This window comes from Neomonachus schauinslandi, chromosome 7 (assembly GCF_002201575.2).
Source record: "Neomonachus schauinslandi chromosome 7, ASM220157v2, whole genome shotgun sequence".
Lineage (NCBI taxonomy): Eukaryota > Metazoa > Chordata > Mammalia > Carnivora > Phocidae > Neomonachus > Neomonachus schauinslandi.
In genome coordinates this window covers 132,899,181-132,918,362 of record NC_058409.1, presented here as the reverse complement: position 1 = coordinate 132,918,362, position 19,182 = coordinate 132,899,181, and the positions used below count along the sequence as shown (strand labels likewise).

Sequence of the window (19,182 nt, the reverse complement as noted above, 5' to 3'; positions counted from 1 at the left end):
TATGGTTTGTCTCCCTCTGATTTTTTTTCCCCCTATCTTCCCCAATGATCCTCTGTTTTGTTACTTAAATTCTACAAATCAGTGAAATCATATGATAATTGTCTTTCTCTGATTGACTTATTTCGCTTAGCATAACACCCTACGACCCAGCAATTGCACTACTGGGTATTTACCCCAAAGATACAAATGTAGGGATCCGAAGGGGCAGCTGCACCCCAATGTTTATAGCAGCAATGTCCACAATAGCTAAACTATGGAAAGAGCCCAGATGTCCATCGACAGATGAACAAAGAAGATGTATATATACAATAGAATACTTACTCAGCAATAAAAAAAAAAAAAAAAGAAATCTTGCCATTTGCAACAACGTGGAAATAATAGGATTTTAAAATTGAGTAAGATCTTGGCCAGGATACCATAAGGAAGGTGAGTAAACTCAGACTCAAGAGATGTGAAAAGACTTACTAAATCCTACAGTTAGGATGGAATGGAATCAGAACTGGCAACCTGGAATTCTGACTTGTGACCCAGCATGTAATTCACTGATAGGATTGCTTTTCAGTATCAGAGATACTTGGATTGATTTCTAAGAGGCCACCATAGATTCTTTCTTCCAAAGCCATGTGCTCTTCTACTTCTTTTATCTCCAACCTCTTATTTTAGAACTGAAATGACATACTCTCCCAACCTAGTTCTAAACAATTCTGGAAAAACTTTTTTCTTCCCATTTTTGTGCAAAAACAACAATGAAAAACCCTGAGATTAGGCAAAATAACTTTCCTGCCTATTCTAGGAGATATTTACTCCTTGAACACTTCGAGCCAACTAAAATAATGTACGTATCAGGACTAGCAGGTTGCCTATCGATACTTGTCTCATCTATACCCACTGACCAAGAGTTATTGTGCCATAAACTCTGCCCATTCCAAACTAGTTCCTTGAATTGCAACACTTGTTTAAATTTATTCAGATTAAGAAATCATTTCTAATGAAATGCTATACGTATCCATCCCTGACTCCCCTTTCTGAGATGCTCTTAAAACTCTGTCAAGATGGTGTTATCACGTGTACCAGTCAGGGTCTCTAGAGAAACAAAATCAATAGGATGTATATTTATATATGGAGAGAGATTTATTTTAAGAAATTGTCTCATGTGAGTGGGGAGGCTGCCAAATCTTAAAGTCCACAGGATGGGCCGCCAGGCTAGAAACCCAGAGAAGAAGTGAGGTTGCAGTTCAAGTCCAGAGGCATTCTGCTGGCAGAATTCCCCCTTCCTCAGAGGAAAACAGTCTTTTTCTTATGATCTTTAACTATTTGGATGAGACCCACCTCCATTATGGAGCTTAATCTGCTTACTCAAAGTCTACTGATTCAAATGTAATCGCATTAAAAATACCTTTCCAACAACATCCGTAACTCAACATACACCTAGGCACTGCAGCCTGGCCAAAATGACACAAAAACTTAACATCCCATGTCTTATAGCAGCAAATTAAATATAAGCATATATCATTTTATTGTGCTTCACTTTATTGCTCTTTCCATATACTGCATTTTTTACAAATTGAAGGTTTGTGGCAATCGTGCATCAGGTTTACTCAATATGCTGAGCTCACAGTTGAGATCTACTGCTCCTCTCAAAATATTCCTGCTCATTGGAGTGCCTAGGTGGCACACTCGGTTGAGCATCTGACTCCTGGTTTCAGCACAGGTCGTGATCTCAGGGTGGTGAGATGGAACCCTGTGTCAAACTCTATGCTCAGCGTGAAGTCTGCTTGAGATTCTCTCTCTCTCTCTCTCCCTCTGCCCCTTCTGCTTGTGCTCTCACTCTAAAATAAATAAAATCTTGTATTACTGCTCATTGACAATGCACCTGGCTACCCAAGAGCTCTGATGAAGATGTACGATGAGATTAATGTTGTTTTCATGCCAGCCAACACAGCCTCCATTCTGCAGCCATGGATCAAGGAGTAATTCTGAATTTCAAGTATTGTTATTTAAGAAATACATCACATAAGGTGTCATAGAAGTTCTTCTGATGGATTTGGGCAAAGTAAACTGAATAACTTTTGGGAAGTATTCACCATTCTAGATGGCATTAAGAATATTCATGCTTCATGGAAAAGAGGTCAAAATATCAGACTTACTAGGAGTTGAAAGAAGTGGATTCCAATCCTCATGGATGACTTTGAGGGGTACAAGACTTCAGTGGAAGTAAGTGCAGATAGGATAGAAATAGCAGGAGAGCTAGAAGTGGAGCCTGAGGATGGGACTGAGTTGCTGCAATCTCAAGAGAGAACTTTAATGGCTGAGGAGTTACTTCTTGCAGAAGAGCAAAGGGAATATTTTTTTGAGATGGAATCTACTTCTGGTCAAGATGCTGTGAAGATTATTGAAATGACAGCAACAGATTTAAAATACTACATAAATTTAGTTGATAAAACAGTGGCAGGGTTTGAGAGGATTAGCTCCAATTTTGAAAGAAGTTCTACTGTGGACAAAATGCCATCAAACAGCATCATATGCTACAGCAAAATCTGTGAAAAGGACAGGTCAATTGATGCAACAAACTTCATTGTCCTCTTTTAAGAAGTTGGCACAGCCACCCCACCCTTCAACAACCACCATGCTGATCAGTCAGCAGCCATCAACATCAAGACAAGACCCTCTACCAGTAAGATTAGGACTCACTGAAAGATCAGATGACTGTATTTTTTAGCAATAAAGTATTTTTTAATCAAAGTCTGTATATTCTTTAGACATAATGATATTCCATGAGCATTTAATAGACTACAGTATAGTGTAATCATAACTTTTTATGCACTAGGAAATCAAAACCTTTATTTGACTTGCTTATTACAATATTCACTTTACTGTGGGGGTATGGAATTGCACCTGCAATATCTCTGAGGCATGCCTGTAAACTTAGTTTTGCTTGATCAACAATTTTTGTAGTGGTCTACTGGGAAATTGACTGCTGACAAACCATTTGCAGAAATGCAATTATGCAGAAGTGTCATAGCTGATAAGCCAACCCAGTTTCTTAAGTCTAGAATCTACATGAAAGATAAGATTCACGAGGGAATGGAGTCTTTTGTAATACTCTCCGTGCTTAAAACAATGAGGAACAAATAGCAGGTAACTGAAAAACAGATGAATGAATAAATAAATTAATAAGTCAGATATTCTGGTATTATTTGCAGAGAAGGAAAATATTATTTTCAAAATGACCTCATTATGTAAACATATGTACTGTGGAAACTCTCTTGCATTTCAGTAATTGAAATTCAATATGTACAAGATATATAATTATAGCATAACCTTCTATGTGTGTAAAACAAATATCTAGACCCACAGAACACACAGGAGGCAATCAATACTTTTTATGATGATTAACAATAATTTTGTGTCACATGAGAAATTAAATTTTCAAAATTCCTTTCATGCAAATATCAGTTGCTTAGGTGATTTGTCTAGCATTCTTATATTTCACAGAGCTCCAACATGCTGTAATCCCTTAAATATAATCTTTTTTGTCATAATTCTCCTTGATATTTCCTCTCATTTCTTAATGACATTTTAAAGATTCTAGACATATCACTTCTGTTTACAGGTCTCCATCTCAAAAAGCTCCAGGTGACAAAGATAACTGAGCATCAAGTTGATGCCATCCTGTTGATGAAGACTGAAGAAGTATTCTGCATCTTGATTTATATCCCAGGCTTTATATTCACAGCATTTCATATTTAAAAGATTTTTCACATACGTCATTCTTAAATCTTTACAAAGATTATTGAAAGCAACTCATTTTTCTTATTTCAGTTAAGAACTGAAACTCCCCCGGAAAAATGGCACCTTTGCATAGTTTTATGAAGGACAGGAATCCCAAGGCATGCCAACTAGGACACTGAATTATTATCTACTATATTAAGTGCTATGTATATATTTGTCAAATTGAATTAGATTTCCTGGGAAACATTTTAAAAGATTCACTGAACTAAAACTAAAAGCTTCTCTATTTATGGCTACATAAGGAAATGCCATTTTTCTGGGTTCATCCATCTTTCAATCTGGACATTAAGAAATGCTCCAGAGGTTCATGATATAAATATAAACAATAATATCTTCTCTGTACCTTATATGCCAAATGTCCTATGACATTACCAGTCGGAATAGACTTTACTATTTACTTATACCTGACATTAGACATGTGTGGCAACGAATAAATATTTTACTCTTTGATTCAAGAAATTTGTGTAAACCAATTTATCTAAACTTAGAGTTTGCTCATCTGAAAAAGCAACTCTTATTTCATGAAGTTGTTAGAATAGAAACAAAACTTGCTTGTGACCTACTGTGTCCTAATGACAATTATACCTTAAGCTTCTACAGAATTTCAGAATTTACAATTTTTCAAAAAAACACACATACCTATATACACCCAAGCACATCATTATAAAATGATGACAGTAGAAAAGGAATCTTAAAGATTATAAATCTCAAAGCCCTAATTTTCCAGACAAAAAAGAAAAAAAAATAAAAGGTACGCTCAGAGAAGTGAATTTGTCAAACGCCTCATCAAAAACAAACAAAAAACTGGTAATGAAACCGCAAAACCCAGCCTACTATACTTCAAGAACTTTTTTTTTTTTTTTTTTTTAGAATGGGGAGGGGGAGGGACATAGGGGGAGGGAGAGAGAGAGAGAATCCTAGGCAGACTCCACACCTAGAGCGAAGCCTGATGCAGGGCTGGATCTCACAACCCTGAGATCATGACCTGAGCCAAAATCAAGAGTTGAACGCTTAACCAACTGAGACACCCAGGCGCCTCTACAGTAATTCTTGTGTGTGTGTGTGTGTGTGTGTGTGTGTGAGTGCGCACACCTCCAGGTATGCGTTCATATGTGTTTAACGTAAATTATTTTGATATATGTACATAGAGGAAATCATGTTTTTTTAAAGTACATGGTTCATATGTAGAAGGAGTGATAATAATTATAGAAATAGATTCTTATAAAACAGATCTTTCCTTTGGTGTTAGAAAAGAGGAAATTCAATTTCATCATGCAAATTTATTGGCATTTAAGTTTGCATCTTAGGCAATGATTCTTAAAAAAGAGTATTACATCATTGTATTCTAAGTTTTTTATAAATAATTTGATAGAATAGCATTTTTCATTTAAATAACACTGGTGAATAATTCATTTTATGATAAAAATTAGAGTTATTCATCACTCTCAATGATTTACATTCCAATATCATTTCCTGATTGAGGCAGAATGTTATATCATCACCTTTTTATCAAGGGAATCATTTATAACCTTGAAAATTGAGATGAGACCACTTGAATCCACATAGCTTAATGATCAGGACTGAGAAGTGAGATCATTTGTATCAAATTGGCATAATTACTTTGTCCAGATCATTCTTTTCCATGAAGATAAGGGTGTAAATTAATAATTTTACTGTTTACTTCGGGAAATTCCTGTAAACAAATGTATCTGGACAAAGAGTTTATCCATCTAAGCAAACAAGTCTTTTATTAGGACATCAGTTATCTTCTGAGCAAACAATTTTCTTTTCAAACAACAGTTTAGTTATCATGACTTGCTTCAAGATTCATGCCTTTTCCCACACATCATTTCTAAACTATTATGTTATGAACTTTACTCACTCGCAACCACTTCCTTGAATGTAAATATCTTCCTTGAACCACTAAGGCACACATCCCCAAACACTAAAAACATAGAACATTAAAAACATGTTTGTATCTATACTTACAAGGCACTAATAAGAATCTTCACATTGTTATTTTATTTTACTGCTATAGATCCAATAGACTTAGACTTACTTTGTGTTTGTGTGTGTGTGTGCTTTTTTATAGTCAAGAGTTGACAACTTACTTTTTGTCTGTGTTACAACCTAATAATCTAAAAATGTTTTTGAAGTATGTTGAAAACTTGAATATTCTTATGGCTTAAACGTGTCTCATTAAAAGAACAAAAGTCTGAAAACTACTTCTCTAGATCTTACCTTTCTTCATCTATAGAATGATAAAATATGCCTTATACTTTATGTAAGTCAGTGAGATACCATATTTTTTCATTTTAACTCCAGTTTAGTTAACACACAGTGTTATATTAGTTTCAGGTGTACAATAGAGTGATACAATTCATCACCCAGTGCTCATTATGACAAGTGCACTCCTTAATCCCCATCACCTATTTCACCCATCCTCCTACCCACATCTCCTCTGGTAACCTTGATTTTGTTCTCTACAGTTAACAGTCTGTTTCTTGGTTTGTCTCTCTCTCTCTCTTTTTTCCCTTCACTCATTTGTTTTGTTCCTTAAATTCCACCTATGAGTGAAATCATATGGTGTTTGTCTTTCTTGGACTAACTTATTTTGCTTAGCATTATATTCTCTAGCTCCATCCATGTGATTACAAATGCCAAGATTTCATTCTTTTTTTATGGATGAATATTCCATTGTGTGTGTATATGTATACATACACACATATGTACATATACACACATACATATATACACACTACATCTTCTTTATCAATTCATCTATCAATGGACATTTGGCTGCTTCCATAATTTGGCTATTGTAAATAATGTTCAATAAACATAGGGGTGCATATATCCTTTTGAATTAGTGTTTTTGTATTCAATGGGTAATACACAGTAGTGCAATTACTGGATCATAAGATAGTTATATTTTTAACTTTTTGAGGAACCTCCATACTGTTTTCCAGAGTGGCTGCACCAGTTTGCATTCCCACCAAATGTGCACCAGGGTTCCTTTTTCTCCACATCCTCGCCATATTTATTGTTTCTTGGTTTTGATTTTAGTCATTCTGACAGGTGTGAGGTGATATCTCATTGTAGTTTTGATTTGTATTTCCTTGATGATGAGTGATGTTGAGTATCTTTTCATATATCTGTTGGGCATCTTTATGTCTTCCTTGGAGAACTATCTGTTCATGTATACAGACCTTTTTTAAAATGGATTATTCAAATTTTGGGAGTGTTGAGTTGTATCAGTTCTTAGTATTTGAGATATTAACCTTTTATTAGATATGTCATTTGTAAATATCTTCTCCCATTCTATAGGCTGCCTTTCAGTTTTGTTTTTTCCTCTGCTGTGCAGATGCTTTTTATCTTGATGAAGTCCCGATAGTTTATTTTTGCTTTTCTTTCCTTGCCTCAGGAGACGTATCTAGAAAAATGTTGCTCTGGCCAATGTGAAAGAAGTTACTGCCTATGCTCTCTTTTAGGATTTTTTTGGTTTTAGGTCTTACATTTATGTCTTTAATCGATTTTGAGTTTATTTTTGTGTTTGATGTCACAAAGTCATCTGGTTTCAATTTTTTGCATGTGGCTGACCAGGTTTCCCAACACCATTTGCTGAAGAGACTGTCTTTTTCCCATTGGATATTCTTTCTTGCTTTGTCAAAGACTAGCTGACCATATAATTATGGGTTTATTTCTGGGCTTTCTATCCTATTCTATTTATCTCTATGTCTATTTTTGTGCTAGTGCCATACTGTTTTGATTGCTACAGTTTTATGATACCTTGAAGTCTAGAATTGTGATACCTCCAACTTTGCTTTTCTTTTTCAAAACTGCTTTGGCTATTTGGGTTCTTCTGTGGTTCCATATAAATTTTAGGATTTTTTGTTCTACTTCTGTGAAAAATGTTATTGTGATTTGGATAGAGATCACATTAAATCTGTAGATTGCTTTGGGTAGTATAGATATTTTAACAATATCTGTTCTTCCAATCCATAAGCATGGGATGTCTCTCCATTTCTTTATGTCATCTTAAATTTCTTTCAGCAATGTTTTATAGTTTTCAGAGTATCAGTCACTCACCACTTTGGTTAGGTTTATTCCTAGGTATCTTATTATTTGGTAAACAGGATTGTTTTCTTAATTTCTCTTTCTGCTGCTTTATTATAAGTGTATATTCTTTATTACTCTGATGTATAGAAATGTACTGTATTTCTGTACATTGATTTTGTATCCTGTAACTTTACTGAATTCATTCATCAGTTCTAGCTTTTTGGTGGAATCTTTAGTTTTCTATATGTAGTATCATGTCATCTGCAAATAGTGGATTACCTCTTCCTTACCAATTTGGATATTGTCTGATCACTGTAGTTAGGATTTCCAGTACTATGTTGAATAAAAGTGGTGAGAATGGACATCCTTGACTTGTTCCTGATCTTAGGGGAAAAGCTCTCAGGTTTTCCCACTGAATATGATGTTTACTATGGGTTTTTCATAGACAGCCTTTGTTATGTTGAGGGATGTTTCCTCTAAACCTACTTTGTTGAGGACTTTTATCATGAATTGATGTTGTAGTTTGTCGACTCCTTTTTCTGTATCTATTGAAATGATCATTTGTTTTTTATCCTTTCTCTCATTGATGTGATGCACCACATTGATGGATTTGCAAATACTGAACCACTCTTGCATCCCACGAATAAATCCCATTTGATTGTGGTGAATGTTTTTGTTTAATGAACTCTTTGATTCAGTTTGCTAGTGTTTTGCTGTGAATGTTTACAACTATGTTCATCAGAGATATTGGCCTGTAGTTCTCTTTTTTACTGAGGTCTTTATCTGGTTTTGGTATTAGGGTGATACTGACCTCATAGAATGAGTTTGTAATTTTCCTCTTTCTATTGTTTGGGATAGTTTGAGAAAAATAGGTATTAACTTCTCTTTAAATGTTTGATAGAAATTTGCTGATGAAGCTCTCTGATTCTGGACTTTTGATGGGAGTTTTCTGATTACTGAATCAACCTCCTTTCTGGTCTGTTCAAATTTTCTATTTCGGAATTCCTGCTTCTGTTTAGGTAGGTTATATGTTCATTGGAATTTATCCAGTTTTTCTAGGTTGTCTAATTTGTTGGCATATAGTTTTTCATATTTTCTTACAATTGTATTTCCGTGGTGTTATTTCTCCTCTTTCATTTGTGATTTTGTTTATATGCATCTTTTTTTTTTTCCATGCGTCTGGCTAGCTGTATGGCAATTTTGTTGATCTTTTCAAAGAACCAGCTCTTGGTTTCCTGATCTGTTCTACTGTTTTGTTTTGTTTTGTTTTTTAGTTTCTGTATCATTTATTTCTGCTCTAATACTTAGTATTTCCTTTCTTCTGCTTGTTTTGGATTTTGTGTGTTATTCTTTCTCTAGCTCCTCTACATATAAGGTTAGGTTGAGTTTTTTCTTGTTTTCTGAGGTAGGACTGTATTGCTACAAACTTCCGTCTTAACAACAACTTTGCTGCATCCAAAGGTTTTGGAGCACTGCGTTTTTATTTTTGTTTCCATGTACTTTTTCTTTTTTGATTCCTTGGTTGACCCATTCATTGTCTAAATCATGTTATTTAACTTCCTTGTATTTGTGTTTTTTCCTGATTTTTTCTTATGGTTGATTTTTAGTTTCATAATGTTGTGGTCAGCAAAGATGCATGGTATGACTTCAGTCTTTCTGAATTTGTTGAAACATGTTTTGTTGTCTAATATGTGATCTGTTCTGAAGAATATTCCATGTGCACTTGAAAAGAATGTGTATTCTGGGTGCCTGGGTGGCTCAGTTGTTAAGTGTCTGTCTTTAGCTCAGGTCATGATCCCAGAGTCCTGGGATCGAGTCCCACATCAGGCTCCCTGCTCAGTGGGAAGCCTGCTTCTCCCTCTCCCACTCCCCCTGCTTGTGTTCCCTCTCTCGCTGTTTCTCTCTCTGTTGAAAAATAAATAAAATCTTAAAAAAAAAAAGAAAAGAATGTGTATTCTGCTGTTTTAGGATGAAATATTCTAAATACATCTATTAAGTCCATCTGGTCCAGTGTATCATTCAAAGCCACTATTTCCTTGTTGATTTTTTATTTGGATAGACTGTCTGTTGATGTAAACAGGGTATTAAAGTCCCCTACTATTATTGTATTACTATTGATTAGCTTCTTTATGTTTGTTATTAACTGTTTTATGTATTTGGTTGTTCCCATATTGGGTGCATAAATATTCACACCTGTTACATCTTCTTGTTGGGATTATCTCCTTTGTTATTATATCATGTCCTTCTTTGTCCTTTCTATAAACTTTGTTTTAAAGTCTAGTTTGCCTGATATAAGCATTGCTACTCTGGCTTTCTTTTGGCATCTATTTGCATGATAAATATTTCTCTATCCCCTTACTTTCAATCTGCATATGTCTTTAGGTCTGAAATGAGTCTCTTGTAGGAAGCATATAGATTGGTCTTGTTTTTTAATCCACTCTGTCACCCTATGTCTCTTGATTGGAGTATTTAATCCATTTACAATCAAAGTATATCATTGATAGGTATGTATTTATTGCCATTTTGCTACTTGTTTTGTGGTTGTTTTTTGTAGGTTTTTTTTTTTTTTTTAAGATTTTATTTATTTATCAGAGAGTGAGAGAGTATAAGCAGAGGGAGAGGGAGCCAGAGGGAGAGGGAGAAGCAGGCTTCCCACTGAGCAAGGAGCCTGATGAGGGACTTGATCCCAGGACACTGGGATCATGACCTGAGCTGAAGGCAGCCGCTTAACCAACTGAGCCACCCAGGCACCCGTTTTTTGTAGTTTTTCTCTGACCCTTTCTTCTCTTTCTTTCTTCCATGGTTTGCTGGTTTTCTTCAGTGATATACTTGGATTCCTTATTTTTTTGTTTTTTACATATCTATTACTGTTTTTTGATTTGTGGTTACCGATCAGTTTACATATAACATCTTCTGCATATAGCAGTCTATATTAAGCTGATGGTTGCTTAACTTTGATCTCATTCTTTACTGTTCTCCCCCCACCTTTCAGATATTTGGTATTATATTTTACATCCTTTTGTTATGTGCTTCTCTTGACTGATTTTTACAGGTGTACTTTTTTTTTCTTTTGTTCTTCCTATTTTCCTTACTCTTACTTATGGTTTTCATTTTCCACTCACAGAGTCCCCCTTAACAGTTCTCCTAGGGCTGGTTTAGTGGTCATGAATTCTTTTAACTTTTGTTTGGTACCAGGTCACATTGCATCTGTGTAAAGTGGCTGAGCAGGACATGTGCAGGGTTGACAAAATGTGTTCTGAACCCAGGGCTGAGGCCAGCAGGCTTGAAATGGGCAAGCCCTTAGAATACCTGGGTGGGATGTACTTCTGGGGAGGTTAAGGAGCAAGTATCTGTGCAGGGTTTCCTCCTGCAGGAGGCACTGTGTATATGCCAGGGGGCAGGGAGTAAAAGCTTCTTTGTTCTTGGAGAGTCCCCCAACATGCTCCAAAATCGGTATAAAGAGATCTTTCTCCTGTTTTCCCCATGCACTGTGCAAACTGTACCTTCTGTGTTACCTCTCCAAAGCTTGCTATCTCTTTCAGAGCAGGGACCCAGCTATCACTGACCCTCCCTGCTAGCCCACTGCTGAGTCCGCTGACTTTTTAAAGCTCCAGGCTTTAAGTCCCACTAGTTATACAAACTCAGGGAATTCAGCCCGTCTAGTTTTCAAAGCCAGTCGTTTTGGGGATGTGTCTTCTCTGCGTGGGCTCCGTGGTGCAAGGGACGATTTCTTTCCCCTCTCCACGCCTGCAACTCTTTTCCCTCCTACATGCAGATCCGACCACCATTTCTGCCCTTCCTAATCAATCAGATGTGATTCCTTCTCTATGTTTAGTTGTGGAGTTTGTTCTGCCAGTCTTTGGATTATTCTCTGTTTATTTACAGAGTGTGAGTGATATCTAGTTGTAAATGTGAGACAGAGTGAGTTTAGGATCCTCCTACTCTGCCATCTTCCCAGGCATCGCGATTCAAATAACATTTTTTTTCAAGATAACATATTTTTATGTGACATATTTTCCTTTAGTTCAAATAACACAATCAGAAGCTATCAGTATCAAAATACAAAGGGAAGCGCAATTCACTTTTGTATCTTTCTATTTGAATTATAATTAATTTGTCAAATAACGTGAAAGAAAATGGTTATCATATACTCCTAATTTAATCATGCCAAAAGAATGGCATGAGATGTTCCAAATTTAGATAAAATATTGTTACTTTGTTTCTGATCACTCAGTGCTCATTTCATTTCTAAATTTTAGCTACATTTACTCACCAAGTAAAATTCAGTAAACTCTACTTGTACAATATGTTATTTAAGAACCACAAAGAACACTCAGTATTTGGGAGTGGACAATAACTAAGATATAGAATTTCCATATATATATGAAATAAAATATATGAAAATAAGAAAAGCTTTTCCTTACAGTAGAATCCTAATAAATGTAGAATGAATTGCTAAAATGTACAATGAAACTATAGGATAAAGGTATAATGAAGAACATGATATTATAAAATCTCAAGTAATCTCCCCATAAATTACTTTTTAAATATAAAGGACAATACTGACCCCATATTGGAAAAATTAATCACGCATTACCTTAATCACTTTAATGAAGGATCAAAGTGAAGATTGCCACTAATGAGATAAACTGTCACCGCATTCCCCCTGATATGTTGCCCCGAGAAGGGTACAACATCACTCCCATGATATTTTACCTAAAATGCTTAACCTGAAACAATGAGGAAGTATCTTGAAAACTCTAACTGTAGTTAATTCTACCAAATATCTTGCCTGTTTGCTTCAAAATGTCAAGATCATGAAAGACAAAGTAAGTCTAAGAAATTGGTACAGATTAAAGGACTTTAAAAATATACGACAACTGAATGCATGAATCCTGGAAAGAGGGATTAACATACATTTTGTATGCATACCATAAAAATTAACACTATGGTAATTCTGTTTGTCTTTTTGCTTCAACCAAATAAAAGAAAGCACTATTAATATTATATTTAAGATCCATGTCAATTAAACTTGAAGTAATAACAACTTTGTTATTCTCATGATTAATAACAACGGTCAAGTCTAGGTCCATCTCTGCTCACCTGCTCACCTAATCAGTGAGTCTTAGACAGCTTCACGTTCACCATTATTTAAGGACGACCACACAGAAAGTGCACACCCTCAGAAACCAAAGCAGCTGAATGACACTAATGATACACTAAGGAGTTAAATTTGAAATGTCTACTAAATACAGAATTTAAGTAATAATTCCCAGTGGGTATGATTGTTATAGAGAAGAATGATATGTCTAGTCTACCATAATAATTAATTATGTAAGAAAGTCTTCATTGTTACAGATCTAGTGGAATGAGTCAATCATCTGGTTAAATATGGAGATTCACTGTTTGGGGCCTGCATAATCCATAGGATTATGGAAGACTGTGAAAGACCATTTGACATGAGTTAGTGAAGATTACCAGTATTTTCTAGGGTAGATCATTATTACTAGTTACAGTACAGGAAACCTGTCAGATTGACTACTTTTTTGCTGTCATTCAAACACTTAGCTTTTTGAAAATAGCTTGGTTTTCACTTTGGGTGTGTGTATGCATAAATTCCTTTCTACATGGTCAGACGAGGTTAAATTTATAGGTCAAAGAGGACTGGTTTTGAAGTTTGAGTCTTCTGACACATAAATCTTACAGAAGTTATATTTTAACACAGCACATTCAATAGATTCATCCTCACCAAAACATACCATACACACACATAGCTAGTTATTGCATGTACTTTAGTTTAAAATATTAAATATTCCAGTGACATGTTTCATCATTTTAAAATCTGGTGAGGCATGCACTAGGATGTGAACACATCACACACCACAGATTTTCATTTTTTAAAGATTTTAATTAATTTATTTATTTGAGAGAGAGAGAGATAGTGAGAGAGAGCAGGAGCTGTGACGGGGAGGAGTTAAGGAGAGGGAGGAGCAGGCTGCCACTGAGCAGGGAGTCCAACTGACCCAGCTCCATCCCAGGACCCCAATATTGCAAGCTGAGCTGAAGGCAGACACTTAACCTACTGAGCCACCCAGGCATCCCCAGATTTTCATTTTTAAAACATTTTACAAGACAATTCCACCTGTAATAACTTTTTAAAATCTGTTTTGCAATTACAAACCCCTTAAATAAAGACCTATGTGCATAAAAGTAAGTTTCAAAACTTTTCGAAGCAAAGATAATATATCTCATTATGTCCTTAGGGTATGTATAATTCTTTTTCAAGATACACATGTCATAAAGCATAGAAAAATTTCTCATAAGATCAACTAAAGTTTAAACATTAAAATAAAGGATTATTAAACAGAATATATAAAGGATTCTTACAAATTTAAAATGAAACAATTGACAGTAAAGTTGAAAACAAATGGACAAAGAGTATAAGAAGGTGACTTAAGAAAGGGAAACCAAATGGCCAATAAACTTCTGAGAAAATGCTAACTCTCATTACAATCAGGAAATTGAAAGTAAAAATCACAAAAGGATGCAGTTCAACTATCATTCTTCAACAAAAAAGCCACCTAATTAACCAAATACTAGCAAGGATGTAGAACAATGGGAACTCTTAAAGAATGCTAGTGAGTGTGTCAATTACCATACCGAATTTAGAGAATAATTTCAATATATATGCATTTAAAATGTATATACCATATATACAAAATTCTACAAATCCTAGAAAAATGCTTGTACAGGTGTAGAAAGGTATGCATAAGGATCTTTGTAACAATTTCATTTGCAGTTAGAAATAACTGCAAGGGAATAGCTAAATACCTCAATATATACAATGGAACTATCCAACAGTCAAAATGTATAAAATTGAACTACATGTGTAAATATGGATAAGTTACTAGGATATTATATTGAAATAAAAAGCCAGATTGAAGGAGGATAGGAAAATTATAAGTTCATTTTGTAAACTTTAATATATTAAAATGATAATCCAGAAATGCATTCTGATGGAATGGCAGAGAGAAACAGAACATGTAACATGCACTTAGGAGACTTCATCTTAATATGTATTATTTTATTCCTTAAGACAGGTGGTAGGTACATAGTACTCATTAAATGTCTTTGTATCATTTTATATGCACAAGAAATTGCAGAATATACTTATATACTTTTATACTATTGCATGTATTTGACTACAATCGCTAAACTAAAAAATAGACTATAATGAATCTAGTGTTTGTGGCTTTTAAAATAATCCATTTTGTCTAGGAATTGATTTATCTTTAATATAATTTATACAGAAACACAGAGCCTTTTGAATACTAAGGTACTGCATGGTAAAAAGGCAAAATGAATACCCTGTTTTCTTGAAGTCTATGAATGCATCAAAGACTAAAATTAGCTTGAACTTTGAATGTCATTTAATTGGATATAAACATTAGATTATTAATCAATAGTCCATTTAATCTGACTCCTTTACAATGGCAATTCAACATGAAAACATTATTTTTTGAACTTGCTAGAATGTTCTCAACATTTTCAACTAAACGTGGAACAAATAAATTAAATCAAGATGCGGCGTCTCAAGAGAACATTAGGTCCACTGAGTGGTTAAGTAGATCATGCCAACAGCCACCCATTTAAATCAGAGTTTATTTTTTAAAAAAGGAACATTTTATAATATAATAATCATATACAATATGAAGCACATAATCACTATGAAACATATATTTATGGATTTTTAATGTACCTATCCTGTTTTGCAAGGAGCTGTGAACCAAAATTAATAACACTAATTATACCCAGCCACCTGCAATGAGTAGCATTAAAAATAAATTATACCTACAATTTCTTTAAAAACATATTCTTTGGAGACTGGGGAATGACAATCTACTATAGCTAAAGAAAGTATTATTTTCCTCATATCAAAGCTTTATATAAAAATAATAATTTATACCTGGGGCTTTAGAATATTGCCATTTTTAAAGGCAGCATTTCTCTTTGACCTCACATTTTCTATTTAGAGCACAGTCATTTAAACTATGGTCTATGATTTAAAAAAGAAAAGTTATTGGGGCGCCTGGGTGGCTCAGTTGGTTAAGCGACTGCCTTCGGCTCAGGTCATGATCCTGGAGTCCCAGGATCGAGTCCCGCATCGGGCTCCCTGCTTGGCAGGGAGTCTGCTTCTCCCTCTGACCCTCCTCCCTCTCATGCTCTCTGTCTCTCATTCTCTCTCAAATAAATAAATAAATAAAATCTTTAAAAAAAAAAAGGAAAGTTATTCTTAATGGGCCAATCATACAATTCAATGTGATTATCAGGTACTGTAGCTATAAATTTAGTGAATAAATTCCATAAAAATTTGATCTCGGTATTTGGAATTGTAATTTAACTGTGCTCACTATTTCAAGGAGAGAGCAGAAAGACTGAACTCAATATTATGACTATTTAATCTCAGGTTGTGTTTCACATAAGCCATAGAATTCATATAATCTATTTGCTTCTATAATTTTTAGTGAGGACAACATCAGAAAAGAAAAAAATCTTAATTCAATTCTTAGGAAAATGTAGTAGATAATTCTATCCTCTGGAAACTAAATATGTATCATAACGTATTCTGAAATGAATAGAACTTTGAATTAAAAAACTCCATTCAAAAACATCATTATTGAGTGTGTATTATCTTCCAGGAACTGAGCCAAGACAGAGGGACACAATTTTGAAAAGATATGGAAACAACTCTGAAGCATTTACTATCTAAATGGGTTTGAAGTGTAGAATGTGAATTTTCCATATGGTAGTAATTTTATATTAGTATAGCTGTAAATAAAGTTTTTTTTTTTTCTGAGAATTAAAGGTGATTGGAACTCAGAACATAAACATTTCAGTAGAAACTGAGAGAAGCTATATTTAGTTAACTTTACCTATAAAGAAAAAGGGAAAGTATTTAGAATATAGATGAGATGATCCTAACTTTGGGAGGCAGGGCACATGGGATCTACCCTAGTCTCTGCCACAGACATTCTGTTTAGTCATGAACAATCACTTATATTCTGTGGGCTTCATTTTCGCTTGACTGTCTACATATATATTGAAGAAAATAAATAAGATAACCTATTATCCTATAATTACGAGAAAAGTTAATCCCCAGAGTAAAATTAAACAACTCAATACAGCTAATTAAGTATTCCTTTTCCAATATCATTATTTTGTAGAAGATTAAAAATTATAGAAAGAATAAAACTGAAATATTTGAAATATAACTTATTAAAGAACTATATACTCTTTTTGCTTAGGTTGTTTAAACATCAGAATACGGTATGATCTTTTCCAGCAGCACTCCCAACCCAGCAAAAAAAAAGTAAAGCTTTCTCTATTTTCTTTTTTTTCTCATTACCTCTAATTTCCATAGGCATGAAGCTATTCCTTTTTAATTTCTCTTTGGAGGAGGAAAATGAAGAGCTAAACAGGCAATATTATGAGCAAATTCCTTAAATACATGCTTGTCAAATGAGCAGATTTGGGTACAGAGATAATGAGTAATCAAAACGATTCTAGTATTTTCTTCTACTATTTTATGGAAATCCGACATAGGGCTCTAATAATTTTTGTTAGAAAAATCGACACAAGTGTGATAATAGACACAAGTGACTCCTCCATGGTCCCCCAGGTGTTCGCATGCCCCCAAGCATGGACTGTTAAAGTATCCCAAGCTCTTCACAACTGTATACCATCTACAAGCTGGTCTTTAAAGAGCCCTTCCCTGGGATTTATAAACAGTATTGGGGGAAAGAAAGTGTAAACCCTGTGAGGTCAGGCCGCTAGCTTCCTTCAGATTACTGATGTCCTTAGCATATGTAAGACCTTTATTAAATCTTCACTAGATATTAGTGAGAAAGAAAAAATGGCTATTTCAGTCTCTCCGATAAAGATGCCAATTCTAATGGTATAGAACGTTCCTCCTTTTACAGCTGTGGCTGGCAAGAAGAAAGCAGTTCTCTGCATTCTCACCTAAGCTCAGATCAAGGAACAGGTATAATAAGTGGGAAATCTTGGAGTAAGTATAATTACCGTCCAGCCTCCCAAAGGAATACTCAACAGCCTTTGACTAAGCATGAACAAAGGAAAGATTCCATTAAAAAAGTCCAAACATTTGAGGTTGTCACTGTCTTCTGAAGCTGTTCATTTTAAGTCAAGCAAATGAGAAGCACGGACATCAGATTCTTCCAGCCGCGTTTCCCAATCTGAAGAACAAGCACAAATTGATGCTGACATGGACTCTACTCCTGTGAGCTATCCGTATGGTCCAGGACCTGATGTCACATCCAGAAGCTTTCCAGATGATCTGCCCCGGATGCAGTTCACGTGCGCATACTGCACACTCCTGGTCAAGCGGAAGGCAGACCTCAAGCTCCACCCTTGTTGCCACACAGGAGAAAGGCCTTATCCATGTCAAGCCTGTGGGAAAAGATTTAGCAGGCTGGACCACCTCAGTAGCCGTTTCGGAACAATTCACCAGGCATGCAAATTAATCTGCAGAAAATGCAAACGCCACGTGACTGATATAACAGGGCAAGTGGTCCAGGGAGCAACCAGGCACTACAGATGCTACAGGCACTGAAGTGGGCATAGACAGCCTCCCCACTGATTTGGAAGCTGAACAGCATCATATGTTCCCATCAGATGGAGATAAGGATTCCAGATGGCACTTCAGTGAAGATGAGAATAGATCATACATGGAGACTGAAGAGGATGGGTCTGCTGATCTGGTCATAAAACAGGTTGATGATAATGAAGAAGAAGAAGAAGAGAAGGAGATAGAACCCCCAGGACATCTGCCGGCTGGTTTCAGCTGCATTTGTTAGTAGGATCAGTTTCTGCAGGGGTCAGGACTCAACCTGGACATTAGGTAGCTAACACGGGAACCAACAGAGCTGGCATGTCTGGAACTTATGCTGACTTCCTGTATCTCTCTTTTTCCGTGGCCAGAGTCTGGCTCACAAAGGTATCAGACTGACTTAAAAGTGATGACCTAACAGAACTTGCATACTTTCCGAACAGGTCATGGTATCCATTCTGAACTTTGTTGCCCTAAAATATGTTGCTGCACTGGAAAGAAAGACCTAGCATGAGTTGGCATGAGGGATGAACAATTAATCCTCTTCCTTTTATTACAGAGGTACCTTTTTTTCTTTTAATATTGAAAGATCTGCTTAGCAAACTTTTCTCAAAGAAAATATTTTAAATAAATTTACCACAACCAAACTTTCTGTAAGATAATTTCAAGACATTACAAAAACACAAACTACTAATATTGAATTT

At 35.2% G+C, this 19,182-nt stretch overlaps 1 pseudogene; it reads left to right on the top strand.

Annotated features, from left to right (window-relative positions):
* Nucleotides 1-2,178: 2,178 nt before the first annotated feature.
* Nucleotides 2,179-18,725, top strand: LOC110584830 (annotated as a pseudogene).
* Nucleotides 18,726-19,182: the final 457 nt, after the last annotated feature.